General features: G+C 42.2%; 1 protein-coding gene and 6 non-coding genes across 7 annotated transcripts in view; 5 read left to right on the top strand and 2 right to left on the bottom strand.

The window, feature by feature from the left end:
* Nucleotides 1–23,711, bottom strand: part of LOC141339925 (uncharacterized) — a 184,729-nt gene that overhangs the window by 140,918 nt on the left and 20,100 nt on the right. The window lies entirely within an intron of this gene.
* LOC141285956 (U4 spliceosomal RNA) lies at nt 1,013–1,154 on the top strand. The gene has a single exon (XR_012339084.1). It is a non-coding gene; the product is annotated as a U4 spliceosomal RNA (small nuclear RNA).
* trnas-gcu (transfer RNA serine (anticodon GCU)) lies at nt 1,656–1,737 on the bottom strand. Its single transcript has one exon. It is a non-coding gene; the product is annotated as a tRNA-Ser (tRNA).
* On the top strand, nt 2,230–2,365 carry LOC141285288 (U4 spliceosomal RNA). The gene has a single exon (XR_012338579.1). It is a non-coding gene; the product is annotated as a U4 spliceosomal RNA (small nuclear RNA).
* trnat-cgu (transfer RNA threonine (anticodon CGU)) lies at nt 3,144–3,217 on the top strand. The gene has a single exon. It is a non-coding gene; the product is annotated as a tRNA-Thr (tRNA).
* Nucleotides 3,814–3,887, top strand: trnat-agu (transfer RNA threonine (anticodon AGU)). The gene has a single exon. It is a non-coding gene; the product is annotated as a tRNA-Thr (tRNA).
* trnat-ugu (transfer RNA threonine (anticodon UGU)) lies at nt 4,852–4,924 on the top strand. The gene has a single exon. It is a non-coding gene; the product is annotated as a tRNA-Thr (tRNA).

Here is a 23,711-nt window from a genome sequence, read left to right as displayed (position 1 = left end):
AAAAAGAATAGTGAATAATTGGCTATGACTGATTGAAAAATAAAAGTTTGGTCATGATTAAATAACTCTTTTTGTATGTCTTTGTTACAGTATCATTAAACGGTTATAGGCCCTTTTAAAAATGTTGATAAATTTGGGGATTATTTAATAAATAAATTTACTATTTTTTGTACTATAAGTTTTAGAACATAACTACAGCAGAAATATATTTAAAGTGCAAAAACTTTGAATAAGATATCAATAATCAGTAATATAAATCTAATAAAATATTATTTTTGTAATTTCAGAAATAATTTCATTCATTTGACATCATTTATGTGATAATTACTGATAAATAAAACATTCAGTAAACACTTCAATGTATGGCAACAATGTAATATGAACTGGGAAGCTTGTGATCATCCTTACTCCCATATAAATGTACAGGAAAATAGAGAAAACATTTTTTTTTTCAGATAATTTATTGTAAATATACACTCCAAAAACAGTTCAAAGAGATAAAATTCCCTTTCATTTCATTTCTCCTCATTTTTTCCTTTTTTCTCTCTCTTTTTTCTTTCTTTTTCTCTTTTCCCCCTTCTTCCCCCTCCTTCCTTTTCTTCCCCCCCCCCTTAACAGACTATTGTTCCCCAGCTTTGTGGATTCATTCTTTACTGATGATCTGACATGGTATCCGCTGACATTCGGCTGAAGGTGCTGATCCACCATCTGCTCTTGGTACGGACTGGATCCGGGGGACTGCAGTGACCATCTGATCGGAATACAGAATGGATCTGGCGGCTACGGTGACCTCAGAATAAGAAGAAACAGACTAATATTAATGTAGATGCAAAAGTTCCATGTTGCCACAGTGTCAGATTGGAGAGGATCTGGTTTTCACAGTCTTGCGTCGATGGCCGTCCAGGTGAAGAGGTCTTCACTGATGATCTGTCTCTGGGGCTCATCCAGCTTGCTACCACCTTGTCGGTTCACATCCACGTAGGTGCACAAAAAGGTAACGACCGTCACCGGTATTCTATCGCAGAGGCAATGTTGTAGCTAGTGTGGTTTATCTGAGGTGTGATCATTGCTGGTTGAAAACTTTCCCCCGATATTTCATCGGGATGATTTGAAATACAGTCGGCTTCGACAGTTTTTGCCGATCTCTCTGGACGCTTCTTGAAAAAGATAGTTTTGCTTCGTTTTGTTTCCTTTTGTTGGAGTGGCTGGTTGTTGGTCCTCGTCAAAGAGGTGTCTACAGATCATAGCGTGCCGGAGCCAGAAGATTTGTTGTTTTGTCAATATGTTCTCAAGACTTCGCTGCAGGTATCGTTAAACTACAGCACAATTACAGCTCACCGCTACCCATCGTAAACAGGTTGGGGCTGTCTGTTCCGGTGGGCTCTCAGTGGTGCTAAATCATCAAATGAAGAGGATGGGATTCAAACCCACACAAACCAAGGTGTGCCGAGCACAACGGATTAGCCTTGCATCGCCTTAACCACTCGACCACCTCGTCACTTTCCGTGGTCCTTTTATTTAACACTCCCGATTCAGACCATCAGCTCATTAGTAGAGCACTCAGTGAACTGAACTGAGTGTGTCAGATAAGGAGGACACTCAAAAAGTGCAGAGTGGGGTCCCCAGGACCGAGGATTACTGCTAAAGGAGCCGAACGACGAGGATGGGATTCGAACCCACGCGTGCAGAGCACAATGGATTAGCAGTCCATCGCCTTAACCACTCGGCCACCTCGTCATTTTACGTGGCATTTTCTATTTAGCACTCCTGATTCAGATCATCAGTTCATTAGTAGAGAACTCTAAGAACTGAACTGAGTGTGTTAGATAAGGAGGACACACAAAAAGTTTAGCATGGGGTCCCCAGGACCTGGATTAAGGTCCGGTGCTAAAGGAACCGAACGACAAGAATGGGATTCCAACCATTGCACAGAGCACAATGGATTAGCAGTCCATCGCTTTAACCACTCGGCCACCCCGTCCCCTTGCTGACCGAGACAGGCCATGCTGCGGACCTTTTCAGCTGCTGCTGCCGTGCTTTCAGCAGGCTGTTTTGAGCACAGAGGGAATAGTGAATGAGCCGTCTTTTACACACCTCTAATCTGTTCCGTGGAAACACGGTGCAGCAACCCGTGCCAGGAGACTGTTTGTGCGTCATGTTTAAAGCTTGCTGCCACCTTGTCGGTTCACATCCACGTAGGTGCACGAAAAGGTCACGACCGTCGCTGGCATTCTTTCGCAGAGGCAATATTGTAGCCTATGAGGTTTATCCGAGGCGCGATCATTGCTGGTTGAAAACTTTACCCAATACCCCGCCAGGATGACTGGATGTTATCTTTGGCAAATTTTGCTAGTCTCTCTGGAGGCTTAGAGTTTTGTTGAGAAATATAGCCTTGTTTCGTTTAGGGTTTTTTTTCCTAGCCAAAAAAACGGTCTGCTGATGATAGAGCGCCAGAGCCAGAAGGTTTGTTGTTTTGTCAATATGTTCTCAAGACTTTGCGGAAGGTATCAATAAACTACAGCACAATCACAGCTCTCCGCTACCCATCGTAAACAGGTTGGGCCTGTCTGTTCCAGTGGGCTCTCAGTGGTGCTAAAGCATCAAATGAAGAGGATGGGATTCGAACCCACACAAACCAAGGCGTGCCGAGCACGACAGATTAGCCTTGCGTCGCCTTAACCACTCGACCACCTTTCATTTTGCGTGTTCCTTTTATTTAACACTCCCGATTTAGACCATCAGCTCACTTAACTGGACACGCGTACAGAGCACAATGGATTAGCAGTCCATCCCCTTAACCACTCGGCCACCTCGTCATATTACGTGGAGTCTTTTATTTAGCACTCCAGATTCAGATCATCAGCTCATTAGTAGAGAACTCAAAGAACTGTTCTTAGTGTGTTAGATAAGGAGGACACACAAAAAGTTCAGCATGGGGTCCCCAGGACCTAGATTAAGGTCCAGTGCAAAAGGAACCGAACGACAAAGATTTTTTTGGCTTTCTGGTAACTCTCATACTGTCCAGAGTTGCCCTCAGGTGGTTGAAATTTGTAGACATTCTCTTTTAAGCGTACCAGCACCTGGCCAGCCTCTGGATGTTTTGACCCTTGGAATCACCCTCCCGACAGCCTTTCATGCAGTTTGGAGCCGTGGCTTAGTTGGTTAAAGTGCCTGTCTCGTTAACAGGAGATCCTGGGTTTAAATCCCAGCGGTGCCTTGGGTGGCGTTCCAGTCCAGCAAGTGCAAGCTTTTCCGAAAGCGACCTGCAAACAGGGATAGCGAATGGTTAATTTTGCAAACCACCCCGACTCAGTTGTCGGCAAACGCCTTAAAGCTGTCCAGCGCCCGGTCAGCCAACCCCTGGCCTATTCTCTGGAAGCCTGGATCGTCTGAGTCGCCCTCCCGGAGGGCGAACGTGCTGCCCGGCTAGTCTAGTAAACAGGAGATCCTGCGTTCGAATCCCAGCGATGCCTTTGGTAGCGCGCCAGAATACTGCCGAGCTTGTGTTTACCAAAAAACGGACGGCAAATGGGGACACAGAGGAGCTCGAGTTGTGGTTTTTGCCATTTTGTTAAGCCCATCATGCGCAATGTTGCAATCGGACAGCAGAAACCATTTGGAGGCCTGCTGTTCTCAGCGTAAATTGATTTAAAGAAAATGTCAATCATATTTAAAAGCTATCAAAACATGCCCAAGAACCAATTCAGTGAGGTATGGCAATCACTGTCTTGCATCAAGTGGAGGCAGCAGGACGTTCGAAGTGTTTATTCATGCATCGTCTAAGACGCCATCCCCACAATTAGCATGCAGGTTGGCGCCGTGGCTTAGTTGGTTAAAGCGCCTGTCTAGTAAACAGGAGATCCTGGGTTCGAATCCCAGTGGTGCCTTGCAAATGGCAGCTTGGACCTTTTTGCCCTCCCTTGGACCTGAGGCCCTTACAGTGCCTCTGCCTTTCAAACGACACTGGACACTGCAATTGTGCAGAGACCCGAGGGCCTGTCCTTCCTGCAGAGAGAGAACGCGCTCTCTTACTGTTGGACGGCCACAGACCCGGAAGGTCAGCCTGGGTTTGAATCCGAGCAATGCCTCTGGTTGCGCGCCACAATACAGCCAACGTCGTGCTTTACGGCGAATGGACGGCGAATCGAGACACATAGAAGCTCGAGGACAGCGGGCGGTTTCCCTTGCAAAACAACCCTCTCACCTGCTTTTGAAGGATAGGATCCTAGGCTAACTGGTCCCGTGGCGCCGTGGCTTAGCTGGTCAAAGCGCATCCCAGCCATGCCTTTCCATCAGTGGCTGTCTCTGGCCTCGCTGTTGGATGGGAGATCCCGACGACACTCTGTTTTTGAACCATGCCTAAACTGTGCAAAGACCTGAGGACCTGTCTTTCTGCCCACACAGCATGCCACTCAGCCGAGCTGGACAGGCACAAATCTGTAAGAAAAGGGCTCAGTGGCCCAGCCTAGCATACCTACAGGGCTCTGTGGCACAATGGATAGCGCATTGGACTTCTAGACTGCCAGATGAGGCCATTCAAAGGTTGTGGGTTTGAGTCCCACTGGTCAGCCAACCCCTGGCCTCTTCTCTGGAAGCCTGGATCGTCTGAGTCGCCCTCCCGGAGGGCGAACGTGCTGCCCGGCTAGTCTAGTAAACAGGAGATCCTGCGTTCGAATCCCAGCGATGCCTTTGGTTGCACGCCACAATACAGCCGAGCTCGTGTTTACCAAAAAACGGACGGCAAAAGGGGACACAGAGGAGCTCGAGGACAGCGGGCAGTTTCTCTTGCAACACTACCTTCTCAACTGCTTTTGAAGGATAGCATTTCAGGCTAACGGGTCTCACTGAGGAGGCACCGTGGCTTAGCTGGTCAAAGCGCCTGTCTTGTAAACAGGCGATCCTGGGTTCCATCCCAGCGGCGCCTTTCCCCCATTGGCTTTCTCTCGCCTCGCTGTTGGATGGGAGACCCCGACGACACGGTATGTTTTTGAACCGTGCCTCAATTGTGCAAAGGCCTGAGGACCTGTCTTTCTGCCCACACAGCGTGCCACTCGGCCGAGTCAAAGCAATGTAGTCAAATCTACTCCGAACCATCACTCTAACTGTTTAGAAGTAGATCTCTTATTCTGGGACTTTGTGGGACTTTCCAAACTCCCTTAAAACTGCAGCTGTTAAAACTGTTACGGATTGGTCAGGTTCTGCACCCACAGTCACGCCCCGATCACAGTCACCTGAATACTGATCATCATGCACCTGCACTCAATCATCATCTCACTACAAGAGCACCTCACACACAGCCATCATTGTCCGGGCTCGTTTGCACGAAGCGGACTCATTGAGCTTCACTCTAAGTGGTCTCAAATCCCTACTAAACTTACCGTGATTCTTACCTTCTGATTACTTACCTGTCTTCTCGTCTGTTCTAGTCCAAGTCCAGTCTTTGTCTCTAGTTAGCGGTGTGCCAGCCGTAAGTCCGTCGACGGAACTCCAACGCTGTGTGTGTGAGTGTGGTCATCTTCACCGGTCCTCCTCCCGTCGTCCCTGGAAAGGAAAAGCAGCTAATCATCCACGATCCAGCTACATTTCAAGAATCACACCCTGAGCTGTTATACTCACCCGGTTCTGCACGCTATTACCTTCAACTTGCTCTGCTGAAAATAAACCTGTTAATACTCACTCTCATCTCTCTCGTTTGGTCTGCTTACATAACAAAAACCCTTCGGAAAAATAGCAATGTTGATAACACTATATTGAGTAACTATAGACCAATATCTAATCTTCCTTTTTCAGGCAAGGTTATCGAAAAGGATGTTTTTAATCAGCTTAACCACTGCATAAACTCAAATAGATACCTGGATAATTTCCAATCTGGTTTCAGACCACATCATAGCACAGAGACAGTGCTCATAAAGTTAATAAATGATATCCGCCTAAATTCTGATTCTGGCAAACTATCAGTGCTGATATTGCTAGATCTCAGTGCTCCGTTCGACACTGTTGATCATAACATTCTTCTAGATAGACTGGAAAACTGGGTCGGGCTTTCTGAGATGGTCCTCAAATAGTTCAGGTCATACTTAGAAGGGAGAGGCTATTATGAGAGTAAAGGAGAACGTAAGTCTAAGTGGACATCCATGACATTCAGAGTCCCACAAGGCTCAATTCTTGTGCAGCTGTTGTTCAGCCTGTATATGCTCCCACTAAGTCAAATAATGAGAAAGAACCAAATTGCATATCACAGCTATGCAGATGACACCCAGCCCCATTGACTCTCTCTGCCAATGCATTGATGAAATTAACAGTTGGATGTGCCAAAGCTTTCTTCAATTAAACAAGGAGAAAACAGAACTCATTGCATTTGGAAACAAAGATGAAGTTCATAAGGTAAATGCGTACCTTGACGCTAGGGGTCAAAAAACTAAAAATCAAGTCAAGAATCTTGGTGTGATTCTGGTGTCAGACCTCAGTTTCAGTAGCCATGTCAAAGTAGTAACTAAATGGGCATACTATCATCTCAAAAACATTGCAAGAATTAGATGTTTTGTTTCCCGTCAAGACTTGGAGACTTGTTCATGCCTTTATCACCACCCAGCCAGGGCTTCATGGGCGGCAAATGTGGCAGTCTTATGTGGGTCCTAACTGGGCAATTCATGCCAAACACATTTGGACTCCACCTGCCCAAAGGGGTTCAAAGTGGGTTTGTACCCGGGATCCACATGGGGGCCAGCCGTGGATGCCCAGATGGGTTTTAAGTGGGATCTGTAAGGGTCTTATGTGGGTCTGAACAGGGCAATACCGTGCCCTTGCAGCACCCCCTCCCCCAATTCATTACAATTAAAAAACCTTCAATAAAGTGTCAAAGCATGCTCAAGGTGGACAATTAACATTTTTATTAAAAAGACAAAAAACAGTCTGCAATACAAAGTCTGTGCAAATGCCATATAAAATTTACATTTTACATTTCAGCTTTTTTTTTATTTAAGAAATACGGCACAATTACATTAAAAAACCATGGGACAGTTTCATCAAAACTTTGAATTAAATATGTTTACCTTAAAAGTATTAGAAATTATTTCCTGATAATTCACTCAGCCCCATGTAATCCAAGATGTTCATATCTTTCTTTCTTTAAGTCGAAAAGAAAGTAAAGTTTTTGATGAGTAGATTTCAGGATTTTTCTCCATATAGTGGACTTCAGTGGGATTAAGGTCAAGGATAAAGGTTTCAAAATTTCAATACAGCTTTCAAAGGGCTTTACAAGTTCCCAGTGACCCTTATTCCTTGGATGGGATGATGTAGAGCCCTTTGAAGCTGCATTGACAATAAAATTTGGAACTTCAACCTTTTGGCTCCCTTCGAAATATGTAGAAAAATCCTGGAATGTTTTCCTCAAAAACCTTTTTGACAGAAAAAGAGACAGACATAAGATTCTAGGCGGAAGATGGCGGCGTGAACGGCTGCATAATCAGTAGCTCCCGATAGTCAGACAGATTCAACCCCTGAAATTCAAATTCTTGACTCGCATTCTGATGTAAAATGAGTGGGGGTACCAAAACAAAGACTCGTAGAATTCTTAATAGTCAAACGAAGGGGAATGAGCAAAGTATGATCGACAACACAGGTGTTTCGCCTGGTGACCGTGGGGAAGCTAAGCTAACACGGGAAGGCGAACAGGCTAAGGCCCGCGTTGGACTTGAAACTATAAGCATCCAAATCAATGACTTGAGAAAAGAAATGAAGACCGAATTAAGATCATTTACAGAAGAATTCAAGAACAGCATGAAACAGGAGTTCGCCCAATTCAAACATGAGATAAATGAAAAACTGACAACGAACACTTGCGAAATTCAAAAACAACAAGGTAGGCTTACCGAGGCAGAAAAACGAATCGAACAGCTGGAGACGTGGTCTATCGAGGCGAATGCTGCTCTGCTGAAAACACTCCGAAAGAACCGAGAAATGCAAGAGAAACTGACTGACATTGAATCGAGAGCACGCAGAAACAACATTCGAATCTACGGAATTCCGGAGGGTGCAGTGGATGGAAGTTCAGTCGCTCAGTTCGTGGACGCACTCCTCAAAAAAGAATTGGGACTTGACATTGACCTCCAAATCCAACGCGCACACCGAGCTTTGCTCCCAAAGCCGAATTCAAACTCGCCTCCACGATCTATCATTGCTAATTTCCTTCAGTTCGCGGTTAAAGAAACTGTTCTGAAACTGGCTTGGCAAAAACGGATACAGGTGCAGAGTCGTCCGATTTCGTTCGATCACGACTACGCAACAGAAATAATGCAAAAACGAAAAGGATACAATGGCATAAAGAAAGTGCTAAAAGAAGAGAAGATACGGTTTCAGACTCCCTTCACGAAAATACGCATCCATTGGAGCGATGGAGTACGGACGTACAACACCCCTGAGGAAGCGGAGAAAGACATGATGGGCTGCGGGATCATCAGGACGTCAGCGACGAATAACGACGGAGGAAGTGCAACGGATCCCAGAATCGACCCTCTGGAAGAACGGCTACAAAACTGCATGACCTGGCAAAGCGCTGGCAACAAAGACTCGGAGAGGAACCTACGAGTTCGACAAAAACTTCAAGAATTCCAACGCATGTCACCAAATTAACAGAGGAAAGGCGAACTGCTGAGCACCTGTTGTGGTGAGATCCAGAGTAATTCATAAATCTTTAGATATCCCATGTAAAACGAAACAGAGTTTGAAACAGTAATTTTGACTGTTAGGGAGGAATGCAACATTTTATTTATTTCGTTTTACTTAATTTCGTTGGACTTTAAACTAGAGTTTGTGGTGAGTAGCATATTTGGGATACGCTGCTTCACGCACCTAGGGCGGGCCCCTTCTTCAAAGGCTAGCCCCGCATACCTCCAACGGGACTTGCTAGGTGAATAAGTACACCCGTTTTTATTTTTTATTTTTTTATTTTTTTATTCTCTCACTTGTATTCTCACTGTTCAGGAAGTTTAAGATACACTGCAGTTGAAATGTGTTTTTTGTTGTGTTCTGAAGTGTACAGTTCTCGGAATTTTGGAGGGTATTGTGCTGTTTACTTTGTCAATGTAGAATTTAATGAAGATTGTATCACAAAACATAAATGGATTATGTAATCCAGCTAAAAGGGGGAGAGTCTTAGCTAAAATTAAAAAAGAAAAAGCACAGGTGGTGTTTTTGCAGGAGACACATCTTTCGCAACAGGAGCATGAAAAGTTAAAGAAACTTGGTTATAGAAACTGTTTTTATAGCTCCTTTAAAACAGGACATAGGAGAGGAGTGGCAGTTCTTATCCCTAACTCAGTCTGCTTTGAATACTGTAAGGAAATAAGTGACAAGGAAGGAAGATATATTGTAGTAAAGGGCAAAATTGAGAATACACTGGTTACATTGGTCAATATATATGCCCCACCTGAAAGTGATCAAAATTTTTTCAAACACCTTTTTGATGTAGTAGCTCAAGAGACAGAGGGAGTTCTAATTTTAGGGGGGGATTTTAATGTAGTATTAAACCCGAAACTGGATACCACTAGCCACTGTAATAGAAAAAGACAAATTTCAAAGTGTGTTAGGAACCTCATGGAAGATCTTGGCCTAATTGACGTGTGGAGAGAGATTCACCCACTATCCAGAGATTATACTCATTATTCAGTGCCACATAAAGTCCACTCGCGAATTGATTATTTTTTGATAAGTAAAGAAGATCAACATAAAGTGAAAGAATGTGAAATTGGTGTAGCAGATTTATCAGACCATAGTGTAATAAAATTAAAAATAGACATGAACACTCGAAAAAAGAACACATTGTGGAGACTTAATGTAGGAATATTAAATAATAAGGAAATAGTTAAACAAATAAAAAATGATATTAAATTATATAAGGAGGAGAATGATAAAGGAGATGTTAGCCCCATTTTTGTATGGGACGCTGCTAAGGCAGTTATAAGGGGGAAGATAATAGCAATGACTGCAGCTTTTAAAAAAGCCAGATTAGCAACATATGATAACCTAGTTAAAGAATTACAAACTCTAGAACACAGACATAAAAATAAACAGGACAGAGAGATACATAAACAAATGAGAGAAATAAGGGGAAAGATAAATGATATTTTGAAAAGTGAGTTAGAGAAAAAGTTGAGATACACAAAGCAATCTTATTACGAGTCTGGCCCTAAAAGTACAAAGATACTAGCTCGACGATTAAAGAAACAACAGACGTTGAATACGGTCTACAAAATTCAGGATCCTAAGATGAAGCAATTAGTATATGAACCAGAAAAGATAGAAACTATTTTTGAGAAGTATTATAAATCACTATATTCTCAACCCCCAGCTGTAAATATAGAAAAGATGAAAACATTTCTGGACACACTAGATCTACCCACAATTGGCACAATACAAAATAAATTCCTCACTGCACCAATCAGGATGGAAGAAATAGATAAAGCGATAAGTGGACTAAAAAACAATAAATCTCCAGGCAGTGACGGCCTCCCATCTGAATGGTACAAGATTTTTAGAGAGGATTTAAAACCAATCTTGTTAAGATCTTTAAATGAGACTCTTAAAGAAGGCAAACTCCCCCCATCATGGAGGGACGCTGTCATAACAGTAATCCCAAAAGAGGGTAAAAGTAAAGAACTTTGTGATTCATATAGACCAATCTCAATATTAAATGTGGACTATAAACTATATACTTCAATTCTCTGTAAAAGGATTGAAACATTTTTACCCGACCTAATTGATGAGGACCAAACTGGTTTTATCAAGAACCGACAAACACATGATAACATAAGGAGAACATTACATGTCATAGATAAAATTACAGAGAACCATGAATGTGCAGCTATTTTGAGCCTTGATGCAGAAAAGGCATTTGATAGTGTCAATTGGGCCTTTCTGTACCAGGTGCTTGAACGATTTGGTTTTAGTGAAAACTCAATACAGTGTATTAGAACAATTTATTCAGAACCAAGAGCCAGAATTAAGGTAAATGGAAATTTGACAGCCAGTTTTAATTTATATAGGGGTACGAGACAGGGCTGTTGTTTAAGCCCTACTCTTTTTGCTCTTTACATCGAGCCTCTGGCTCAAGCAGTTAGGCAAAGTGAGAACTTGAGTGGGATAAGAATTGGAGGAGAACATCATGTAATTGGGTTGTTTGCTGATGATGTAATTATCTATCTTAGGGAGCCTGGAACTGCTCTCCCTGTACTTATGAATCTACTGCTAGAGTTTGGTAAATTATCTGGTTATAAGATAAATGTTTCAAAAACTCAGGTTTTAACATTTAATTTCCCCCCTTCACAATTAATTAGGCAAACTTGTAATCTAAAATGGGAGGCAAAATATATTAAATATCTTGGGGTAATTCTGACCAAAGAATATTCAGAACTCTATCATAAAAATTATAATATCATTAATAAAAACATCCAAAGAGATATTGAGAGATGGTCAACTCTACCTATGGAATTTAGTTCAAGAATAGAGGTAGTGAAAATGAATATTGTTCCGAGATTACTGTATCTTTTTCAGGCTCTGCCGGTAATGATTCCTAAGAATCAGTTCAGGGCTTGGGACAAGACAATTTCAAGATTTGTCTGGGAAGGGAAAAAACCTCGAATAAAATACACAACGTTACAGCTAGCAAAAGACAAAGGAGGGCTAGCCTTGCCAAATCTACTGGAATATTTTTATGCAGCACAAATTAGGTCTTGTGTTTGCTGGTGTAACCCTAGTTTTACGTCTAAATGGAAAAATATAGAACAGACAAACCAGGGACTGCCTATACAATGTCTTTTAGGTGACAAAGAAAAATTCTTAGCCCTAAAAAATAACCTAGATCAAATAACAGTTAACACACTTGAGGTGTGGTTTAAATTGGTCGAGCGGTATAACCTACAAAACCAGATTATATTGCTGAGATGGGTGTCTTTTGACCACAATTTTAAACCAGGGCTTTTTGATGCTGGTTTCAAAAGATGGGCAAACAAAGGTTTAACTGCATTGTGCACTTTCGTTGCACAAAAACAATTCAAAAGTTTTTCAGAGTTAAAACACAATTATAATTTGGATAATAAAGATTTTTATCGTTATTTACAAATTCGGGATTATTTTGAAAGAGAATATAAAAGAATGGGTACTACTGAATTGAACAAGTTAGTAAAATTGATAACTGAATCCTACACAAGGAATAATCCTAAAATAATTTCTTCTTTCTACCTGGCCCTGAGGGAGAGTGGAAAAGACTCATCTAGCTATATTAAGCAGAAATGGGAAAAAGAATTAGAGGAAGAAATTCCAAATGAAAAATGGTATTTTTCCTGTAAGTCACAGCATACAATTACCTGCTCACGGAGGTGGAAAGAGTTTGCATGGAAAAATTTGATGCGTTTTTTCATTACTCCTAAAATTAAAAGTAAACAATTATCTACATCACAACTATGCTGGAGGATGTGCGGTCAGGTCGATGTTGACCATTTTCATATTTTCTGGAGTTGTACAAAGATATTACCTTTTTGGAACATGGTTTTATCGGAGTTTAAAAAGATCTTAGGATATGAAGTACCAAGAGATTTTATAACATTGTATCTTGGAAATTTTGCAGACATTGTGTTGAAAGAAGATGTGTATCTTGTAAATATATTAAGTGTAGCATGTAAGAAGAGCATCACCAGGCATTGGTATAAGCAAGACACCCCCTCACTTGGTGAATGGATAGAAATTGTTAAAGAAATATGTAATATGGAAGAATTGACTTTTATTTTGAGACTCAAAAAGGACTTGTTTCTAAAATATTGGAAGAAATGGACTGAATACTGTAATATAAACAACCACTGAATATAAATAATGTACAAGTACAAATTTGAATTTTATGCATACTTGTTAAAAAACAGAATGTATACCCCCTACTGTATTTGTTTTATTTGGATTTTTTTCTTCTTTCTTTCTTTTCCTTTGATGTAAAAATGTTCCATAAAAAATAAAGTAAAAAAAAAAAAAAAAAAAAGAGACAGACATAAGCATCTTGAATGACAGAGGGGTGAGTGAATTATCAACAGGAAATATTTGTGTCAGAATTGATCTAAAAACTGAATAAATACAAAACCAACACATATACAAAATTATCAAGACTAACAATTTTATTAGTTTCAGATGTAAATTTAGATTATTGAATTTTCATTACCAGTTATTCAGAGCTCCGAGGTGAAATTTAACTGAAAATGCATTTCTATCTCATCCACATCATTTAATTTTAATCCACAATATTCTACTGACTCCCATGGGCTCCAAATACAGTGGTGTCCAAAATTATAAGAACACTAGTATTTTTGCCAGCTAAAAAGGATTTTAATTCAGTCATGTTTATCTTTTGCTGTAGTGTTGCTTTAATGGGTAATTACTTTTATATTTCTAAACATTAATTTTGCCATTAAATGTAATAATCCAGTAAGATTTTTATTTGACAACAGCCAGTGCTCCAAACAGAGATCTGATCTTATCATCATCCATTCTGCACAGAATGACATTAAGAAACAGAACAAACTGAGACAGATTAAATCTAGAAGAACTGTGGCAACGTCTCCAAGATGCTTCAAGAGGCCCACCTGCAAACCTGAAAAACTATCCGCAAGTGCCCCTAGTGCAAAAGCTGCTTTAAACACAGGATGATGGTCACACCAAATGTTGATTTAATTTAGTTAAAAGAAGTTAATTGATAAAGAAAACATTTATGATCTTTTTATCAACATTCTCATTTTACAGAATTTGTACACAAGTGAAAAATACTATGAACTTTCCTTTAAAATAAAATTAATGTTAGTGTGTCTTAACGTTAGAAATGAATACTTACTTCCTCTGAAGATCATGTAGTAGAAGATTTTCATTCCCAAATCTTCTGGATCATAAGGGGAAAACACACACAAGCATTTAATTAAATTAAAATTAATTTGTTTGATAAGACATTATCTACTTACTGACAGACATGGGCTTGCGAAAATGTACTCACCAGCTCCATACCAAATCTGCACAGCTGATACAAAATCCTGGTTTACATCTAGTATTCTTCTTCATGGAATCCAATGATCATGTTTTCACTCAGGTCCTCTCTCTGTCAGATGAGTTCACATAACAGTGTTCTCAGGTTACTCATTTTGAAGTTCTGTCACATTTTGTGAGTTTGATCTTAAAACTAGCATGGGTGCATGATATGACCATATTATTTCACAATAGTAATATATCACAGTATAGTTATTTATAATATTGTATTTCATTCAACATACGATCAAAGTAGCAAATTGACGTTACAAACAATAGGACTAATACAAAGGCAAGTTAAGTACATTTAATGATTTTCTCTTTAGTATTTTGTTGCTTGATTATAATTAAGACCGACTGCTGGTAACGATAGGCTTAATTATACTGATGTAACTTTAAAATCCAGTAACTGACACCTAACCTGGTTTGTTAATCTGGACTCAAAACATTAGCGACTGTATTTAGGTCAATTACATCTTAAGTAAACTGTCTGTATTTGACTATTCAAGTGAGGTGCAGATTTCTTTCACTACATATATTCGGCAAGACATAAATATAACGTTACCGCCTAGCCGCAGCTAACAGTATTTGCTTATACGAACAAAACACAGTAACACACACTGGTAGGATACTAAGATATATAACGTAGACTAACTATGTACACTTTTCGTCTTTTATCGCACGCCAATGACCACTCCTCCGTTGTTGAAAGCCTGACAAGCATGTTTGTGTGATCATTCTCTGGGAGAATACCTATTGCACAGTACACACATTGATTGATGTCTTTTGGACCAATAGTTTTTGAGAAAAGTGGGGAAAAGCACCTCCTCTGCATGTAGGGCTGGGTATCGAGTTCGATACTTTTTAGGCACCGACCGAATTGTCTCGATACTATCGAGTATCGAAAAAATCATTTTCGTTCGGTACCAAATTTCGATACCCAAGGATATAATCTTGTCAACGTCAGTGAGCTAAAAAACGTGCGGTATCTTTTACTTGCCCAGATCAAATGCTGGTGATTAGCTGCGGCGAGGCTGCCTTGAAAATCAATAGTTTACGGCGGTCACGCCCACTCGCCCAGAGCTTGTCAAATGTGAGGCTGTAATGTACACTAAAGCATAGCATAAATTTAATGCAAATGATGTATAAGTGATCAAAAGTATTTCTACATTATGCCAATATTGACGGCAACAGCGTGCGATGCAATATTTGTAAAAAGGTTATCGCGTCCAAGACTGGCAAAACGTCAAATATGAGAAAACACCAGACAACATTCTGTCGGATACAATTATGGCGCCTCAGTCTCAATATAGTCTCAGTATAGGTACAACGCGACATACATTCACATCAAACGATAACTCAGCGGCAGAGTTGCACTCAGGGGCATCATTTTCACTGGGGACACGCTTTTCAAAATCCCGTTTGTGTCCTCCCACTTTCAAAAGGCTTTGTTAAAGTAATCTCTTGTATTGTAGAATGCACGCTCAGCACCGCCGAGTTTCGCGGGATCGTTGAAACGAAACCAAAAGTAACACGCGCACACGCATTTAAAGCAATTTTAATACCCCACGTTTAGAGAACGACTCCCCAATGTGCGCAAATTAGGCTACATAAAATATTGAAGCTGTTATTAGTATGTGGGCTAATAAATTGTGTAGTTGTCTATTAATAGCTCTGTATCATGCTTGAAGATTCGGTCTCTTTTGCACTTTGATTTTTGAAAGAGTAGCCTATTTTGATTATGGCTGTATTTATTGTCTACACCACTAAGAAAGAACTGTGTCGTTTATTTTTTGTTATTTATAATATATTTTGTCATTTATTTAGATTTTAATCTAAATGCAGTGGTTGCCTCTAATTTAAATGGCTGTACTTATAATAAACATCTTGTTCATGTACTCATATTATCATTCATTCTTGTCCCTTGCTTAAGGTGTAAACTAAATATATTAAAAAGGCTTTCAGAATCAGCCCATTTACTTGTAAAACATCAGCAATCAAAATCGACCATGAAGAATCAATATCAGTGCTACATGCTAATTTTTCTGAAGAAGAACTGTTGAGTGATTTCAGGTGATCTTAAAAGGTTAGTTCACCAAAAGATGAAAATTCTGTCATTAATAACTCACCCTAATGTTGTTCCAAACCCATGAGACCTTTGTTTATCTTCAGAACACAAATGAAGATCATTTGGATTTAATCAAAGAGCTTTCTGATCCTCCTATATTTACTGGATATGCATTTTCAATGCCCAGAAAGGAACCAAAAACATAGTCAAAATAAGTCAATGTGAATACTTCTGTGTGCAAAGTAAACAAAATTAACTTTATTCAAAGATTTATCCATGGGAGGATCAGAAAGCTCTTGGATTAAATCCAAAATATCTTCATTTGTAGATAATGACAGAATTCAAATTTTTGGGTGAACTAAACCTTTAAGCAGCAGTGAGCCTCACAAATACTTAAATCTAATTGAGTTAAAACTGTTTGAACTTTATTATAAAAACATTCACTGATATATTGTGTTAACTACACTTTGTTCATTTTGTGCTTTTGTTCCTTTGTTTATTGGTCTTAGAGATAAGCCTGATGTGAAAGTGTCACAAACATCCTGAAAAGTAAAACATTTCTTAAAATAAAATTATAGAAAAAAAGTATCGTTCGGAACCGGTATCGAATTCAGGGTATCGGTATCGAACATTTTGGAATGATACCCAGCCCTATCCGCACGTGTACGGAAGATGATAAGCATTAACGATGTTCCGTACAGGCTTACGATGGTGTTCCGTACAGAGTGCGCATCTTGATTTCAATGACAAAAATGGACATTTAACGGATCGACAGTGTGCCATTAATTTGTTTTTACTGAAGAAAACAACATTTAAATTAATAAGGAAGGTGAGTACCCTTTTATTTGTTTAAAAGTCAAGTTATTGGCTACTTAAATAAGCTAGAGGACCACGCGAGCTAGGCCTGATCGTGTCGCAATATTATGGCATATGGGTTAAGAACCATGTGAAACGTTAGTAAATAGCATTAAGTTAACATACCATGCGTTTCTTAAGATAAACAAGGACAAACAATTTGAACTGATTTAAAATATTTAACGATTAACCAATTTGAAAACTTTAACACACATAAATGAACAGGATACAGGTGTGTGTGTGTGTGTGTGTGTGTGTGTGTGTGTGTGTGTGTGTGTGTGTGTGTGTGTGTTTACAACTATTTACATTAAACACCAAACTGACAATAGTATAACTGCAAATAACATTCATTTTCAGTGTGCATTATGTACATATGTGTGTGTGTGTGTGTGTGTGTGTGTGTGTGTGTGTGTGTGTGTCTCCACAAGGATAGGAATACCAGTAGATTTTGACCTTGTGGGGACATTTCTCAGGTGAGTGTTTTATGTTGACAGACAACATTTATGGCACAGCCAGTCGGTGTCTGGCACTTCCTCCACTTCTGCAGACACAATTGGCACAGATCACACTGGAGCCATTCATCAATGGCCTCATCTTCTGAGCCAGGTGGGACCACTCTACGGCAGACAGCACAGTGTTCTCCATCTCCCGTCTGAGAAGGAGGTGCCTGCCTCTTTTGACATTTGGCCTCCTGGGCTTGCCTCTTTTCCTCCTTCTTTTTTGCCATCTCTTCCTTGCACTTTCTTTTGTTTTCTTCCTTCTCTTTTCCTTCAGTTTCTTTTTCTACCAGCAGGTTGAAATACTCGTCGCTGGTGATGACACGGCCTGGCAAAGGAATGCGACGCCTCACTTTCTCCTTCCTCTCCAGGGCTGGACTCATGAGGACATTAGCCAGACTCTCCTGTATTACACCTGCTGCCACCAGGTAATTTTTGGGAGCCACCGGGTTACAGGTGGGACAAGGTGTTTGAGTTGTGCTTAATCTGTCATCAGGTTGAGTGCTGTACGTGAAGGTGAGAGTGGCGTGAGCACTGGATGGTGTGGGTGAATGAGAAATGGATGTTGTGGTGGCAGAGCTGGTTGGTGTGGCAGATGATGTGGCAGGAGCGCTGGATGGTGTGTCTGACGGACATCATTTCCATCTTCAGATGGAAGCACTCTTTCCACCTAATAAAATAAAACGTATGTAAAACTCATTAACACACTTGGAAAGAAATGTAAGTAACTTAGAGGATGAATTATCATATTATTAATGTCAAAATACCTGGGTTGTGTCCACAGCAGCCCTGGAGAGAGGAAAGATGCCAGCCTTGCGAAACCCAGCCTTAATGTTTTGGGCTGTGACTGCAGTGGGGTAAACATGTTTGAGGAGTGGTGATCCATCCTGGAAGCCATAGTGGAGAAAGCAGTCTTCAGTGGGTTGAAGACGGCAATGTCGAGGGGCTGCAGAATATGTGTTGTGTGGGCAGGTAGGCAGAGAATTTCAATTTGGTTTTCCCTGCAGAAAATGATTACGTCTTTTGAAACGTGTGTCTCGTGTTGGTCCATGATTAAAATTAGTGGTCTCTCCTCAGGAGCATATTTAATGAATGGCTGAGCCATTTAATGGGCCGTTCACATGTCGTGCCTAAAAACGCGTGGAAAACGCTTGGCGCGCCGCTTTCTTCCTTATCAACAAAGCGCTCGGGCGCTTGCGCTCCGGAAGCGGCTGCCGTTTCTAAGCAACTATCAGCTGCGCTCTAGCTCCAAGCCTATGCGTCTCCATGCATTGTTTCTTCTATTAGCGTCAAAATAATGGGGGCTTGACAAATCATAAAGTTCAGGAAATCCCTGGACCACAATGATGAGCTGCTCCTCCATGTTTCTGGTGAGGTTTCAATGTAACGGAAAAACGTGAGGAAGCTGATTGGTTGGTTCATGTCACATGACCTGCGGTGCGCTTGCAGCATTCTGAAAAGTTGAGAAGTTTTTATCTCGATGCGGCGCGGACGCACCTGGAAAAACGAGCGTGTCGCTTCCAGTATGCGAGCGCAAGCCGCGAGTCTCCATTTGAAATAACGAACTTGAACGCGCCAAAGACGCTACATGTGAACTGCCCCTTAAAAAGAGCTCCGAGTCCATGTAACCCTTATCCTTGACACCATAGGGGGCGCTGAGGGTTGGTTAGGATGAGGGTTGTGGACATATTTTTTTTTTATAGTCCTGGAGAGTAGTGTGGGGAATGCTGTATTTTTTTGCAGTTGCCCTTAAACTTGCCCCTGCCTTCACTTCCTCAACTGCCTCATTTAATTTTTCCTTTGAATATTGTTTTTTCTTTCCTGATATCTTTCTTTTCCTTTTGCTTTACTGACTTTCCTTTAAATTAACATTATTTGTGTTAATTGTGTGAAATTGTTTTTCAAATTGTTATTGTCACACCCTCAGCACGTTCCCTCAGTCCCAGTCACCACGATCTGTCACAAACCAATCAATCCCCAATGCACCACACCCGTGAACCGTCACCAGAGTTCTAATTACCCACACCTGCACCAGCAATCACCCACTCCCTTTAAATACTTACCTGTCATTCACTCACCGGCTGGAATCGAAGTTACATGGACACCGTCTGTGGATCTTCTCCTCTCCGCGCCGATTCTCCTGTGCTCCTCCTTGGAACTCCTTTGTGTACCTGTGGACACAAAACACACACCTCTAAGGGAAGTGCCTTTTGCTCTTGCTAGTGACTGTTGATGAACTTGTACTTACCTGCTGGATTGTGCTAGAAGATTTGTAGGCCTCAGTCCATACTTGCCTATTTTTCACCTGTTTGAAGTATGCACTATTCACAATAAACATCACTAATTATTACCTACCTTCTCCGTGTGTGTGTGGACGTGACAGTTATATTATGAATTATGAAATTGTATGAAAGTGTATTGTTGAAAGTGTCTGTATGTCTTATATGAACTCTTATTAAATAACTTTTCTGAATAACCTATCATTGCTTCTGACTTTATGATAAATTAAATAACTGAAAAGTTGCCAATAAAATAATGTTACGTTACAATTTAGTTTTATTTCATGTTTATTTTGTTAAAGAATGACAATTTAAAACGTTAAAACATTAAATTCATGTAACATTAAATTAATGCCAACTTTTTTCTTTTTAAATTAACATGAATGCTAACTGGCAAACCGCGTCTGCTGACTGTCTCAGACGGAGAGTGGCACCAAGTGGTCATCGCCCACATTTGACGTTTAAATATTCCCATTTCAAAGCATTTATTTAACAAAAGGTAATTTATTTAACAATTTGTGATAACTTAATATTCATTTTATAAAAACTGTAATATGGTGAGATCCATAAATTATACGGAAATGCACATTTTTGCTGCTCTAGTTGTCTCCCCTCCCAAGTGCCAGTTTCACGTTTAGCTAGACCTTCCATCCATTTTCAAGTGAAGTGGGCGGACCTAACAAACTTACTGAAATCTCTCTGGAACAAACGGTGGGAGTGTCTCCGTCGTGATCGGGGGTGAAAGAGGGAGAAATGAAGATGATATTATTATATACAGATATATAGTTTATGTATGACCCAGAAGTATTTATTCAGCGATCGGCAGTAAAAGGTCATCTGTACGGAACATCGTTTGTGTACGAAACATGGATAGTCTACATTAGCTGCTGTGCTAATCAGCAGATACAATCAAACGCGAGTTCAACAACTCACCAAGATCACCCAATTGTTGGTTTAGGAGACAGACCAGATAAATGTTATTATTTCATCATTTTTGGCGTCTTTGAAATCAAATTTGAACAAGTTAAACACCGTTAATCACTCGCTACTTTTCCTCTTCGACCGTTATTTTCAAATGATGCACGCTACACATGCAGGCGCGCTACATTCGGATTTCTTAAAGGGGGCCGCGTCAGGAAATTTTTTTTTTATAGATGTTCGTGTTTCTGTGAAGTCACATGTAATTCATTTGAACATTATGAAATATCATATTTATTATCTTTGCCTTACTTTAATATTATGAATTTCAATAAATACATATTATTTGTTTACATTTGTGTGTATTCATATAGGCTGTAATTGTGTGGGTTATATGCAATATAATATACATAACTATGTTTTTGGGGTGAATAAAGACCTTACATGATGAGCCATTGTTTTTATTAACTTAGAATTATCAGTTTATATCTACATACACCGTGGGTCTCCTCACATGGAAGCGCCGTTATGTTTCTACAGTACCCTAAACGGACAAACTGCTCTACAGATCGCGTTTTCAGCACTGTTGATCTAGAGAAAAAACACTGACACAATGATAAACAAGTAAAAGTAATATACACAATAACATCGTTTTATTTAATTATCAAGTAAATCTAATTCCCTAATTTACGTTTTAAAATAAACTTCATTATTCTTTGCTGTCTTAAACAACGACATCTTAAACCTGTGTCGGCCACTGTAGCTTCAGTAAAGGGAGGATTGAGCGGTGGACAGAGTCGTTGGTTGCAATTCAACCTCACCGCTAGATGCCGCAAAAAATCTACACACTGCACCTTTAAGTTACCTCAGTCCGGCATCATATGGCTGTCACACTCCAACCCTGCATGCATCCTGCAGCAGCCAGTTAGAATAATATTGCTTTGTTTTTTTTAATTGAATAATGGTTCCCTCTCAGTCGGTCTCTACGACGTCACGTCGGAGACCGACGAATTGGGATATCGCTTTAGAGATACCAATCCTCTTCGTGTGTAAACTAAACGAGCCAATGCACATTGGCATGCATGATTGCATCCAGCTGTCGCTGATCACAGCGTGAGCATAAATACACAGCAGGTGCAATGCATAGACAGCATTTCGCATCGGAGCCGATCTTCTTCGAGAGAGACGCAACGAGCCATTTCTAAGAAAGAACTCTTACTGCGGTGTTGGCGGTACGGCGCGTCAGCGGTGGTGGTCTCCTGTGGGTGGAAAGAGCGCGCAGTCAAGGATTGCACTACCTGCCTTCTGTGTCGCTGCGGCCATCTCCCCTGTGTGCTTCAGCACTAGAGCAGTTTCTAAAAGAGTATCACGGGTGAACGTCTTTTTAAAGACGAGGCGTTTGAAACACAATGCCGTTTCACCCGTGCGTTTCTGGATGCGGTCGTTACCTGGCGCCAGGTGATGGTCACGATCGCTGTCTGACGTGTCTGGGTATTGAGCACGCTCAGGCGGCGTTTGTGGATGAGTCATGCTGTCATTGCGGCGGCATGTCCATCACGGAGCTGCGGACCAGACTCCGCTTCCTGCAAAGGGGCGGGGTGCCAGTTCCTCTGCCCAGATCTACCGTTCCCCCCGGCAAACGCCGGGGGGACTCTACCTCTGGCAGAGGGCTGACTGGTCTGACGGTGACGGTGGGGAATTTCCCGGCGGATAATCCGCTGGGGGTTCCTCCTTCCACCGACAGTCCGTTCCATCCGGAGCTCCCAGAAGAGTGTTCGGGTCCTCCTCGTGAGGTACCGCTCATTACTTTTGGGGCTCCCCCTGACGACCGGATGTCAATCGCTGCATCGGGGGGTGAGCCAGACTTCTCGGGGGAGGACGATTCCGGATCGCTGCCGTCTACTGGGCGGTCAGCGGTGCCGGATACCGACCCCGAAATGATGGCTATGCTTTCCCGGGCCGCCGAGAGGGTAGGGCTTGAATGGAACCCTCCATCACGTCCCGACCCCTCTCGGCTGGATGACTGGTATCTTGGGGTGGCCCGCGCTGGTTCTCAGCGTCCCACCCCAGTGCCCTTCTTCCCGGAGGTGCATGACGAGCTTACTGGGACGTGGACGGCACCTTTTACTGCCAGAAACCGCTCCAGTGGCACGTCCTCCCTCACCACCCTTGATGGCGGACCAGCGCGGGGGTACGCGGCTGTCCCGCCGGTGGAGCGTGCGGTGGCGATGCAATTGTGTCCCGGCGCCGCTTCCACTTGGCGGGGCAACCCGTTGCTCCCCTCCCGGGCCTGTAGGCACTCATCGGCTCTGATCGGCAGTGCCTACACGGCTTGTGGCGCTGCTGGCTCCGCCCTACACGCTATGGCGTTGTTACAGGTCCATCAGGCCCAGGCACTGAAGGACCTGTACGAGGGTGGTCACGACCCGGAAGTTCTACGTGAACTCCGTATCGCTACGGACCTCGCGCTACGAGCGACGAAGGTTACGGCGCGGTCTCTGGGTCGTGCGATGTCCACGATGGTGGTCCAGGAACGCCATCTCTGGCTGTGTCTGGCCGACATGAGGGAAGCAGACAAGGTCAGGTTCCTGAATGCCCCCGTGTCCCAGACCGGCCTCTTCGGCGACGCGGTCGAAAATTTCGCCCAGCAGTTTTCGGCCGCCCAGAAGCAGACTGAGGCCATCAGTCATATCCTGCCCCGGCGTGCTCCCGCTGCTGCCTCCACCCAGCCGCCGGCGGCACCTCGGTCTGCTCGTCGCCGAGGGCGGCCCCCTGCCTCCGCCCCCGCTCCACAGCAGCCTGCGCAGCAGCCTTCACGGCGGCGCCGTGGAGCCGGTCCCAGGGCGGCCGCCCCGCCCGTCCAGGCTCCCACCAAGACCAGTGGGAAACGCAAGAACAAGCGTCCCTGAGACGGGCGACCCAGAGATGGAGGAAGCTGCTCTTCGGGAGATGGTGATCGCACCACTCCCTCCCCCGGAGGAGGGCCGGGCGGAGAATCTTTTGTTTCCTTTAAAAAAGTTTCTTTTAAGAAACCCGTCATCG

Source organism: Garra rufa, chromosome 1 (genome assembly GCF_049309525.1).
Source record: "Garra rufa chromosome 1, GarRuf1.0, whole genome shotgun sequence".
Classification (NCBI taxonomy): Eukaryota; Metazoa; Chordata; class Actinopteri; order Cypriniformes; family Cyprinidae; genus Garra; species Garra rufa.
The sequence above is the reverse complement of the archived record's forward strand: the minus strand, read 5'-3'. Positions and strand labels throughout refer to the sequence as shown.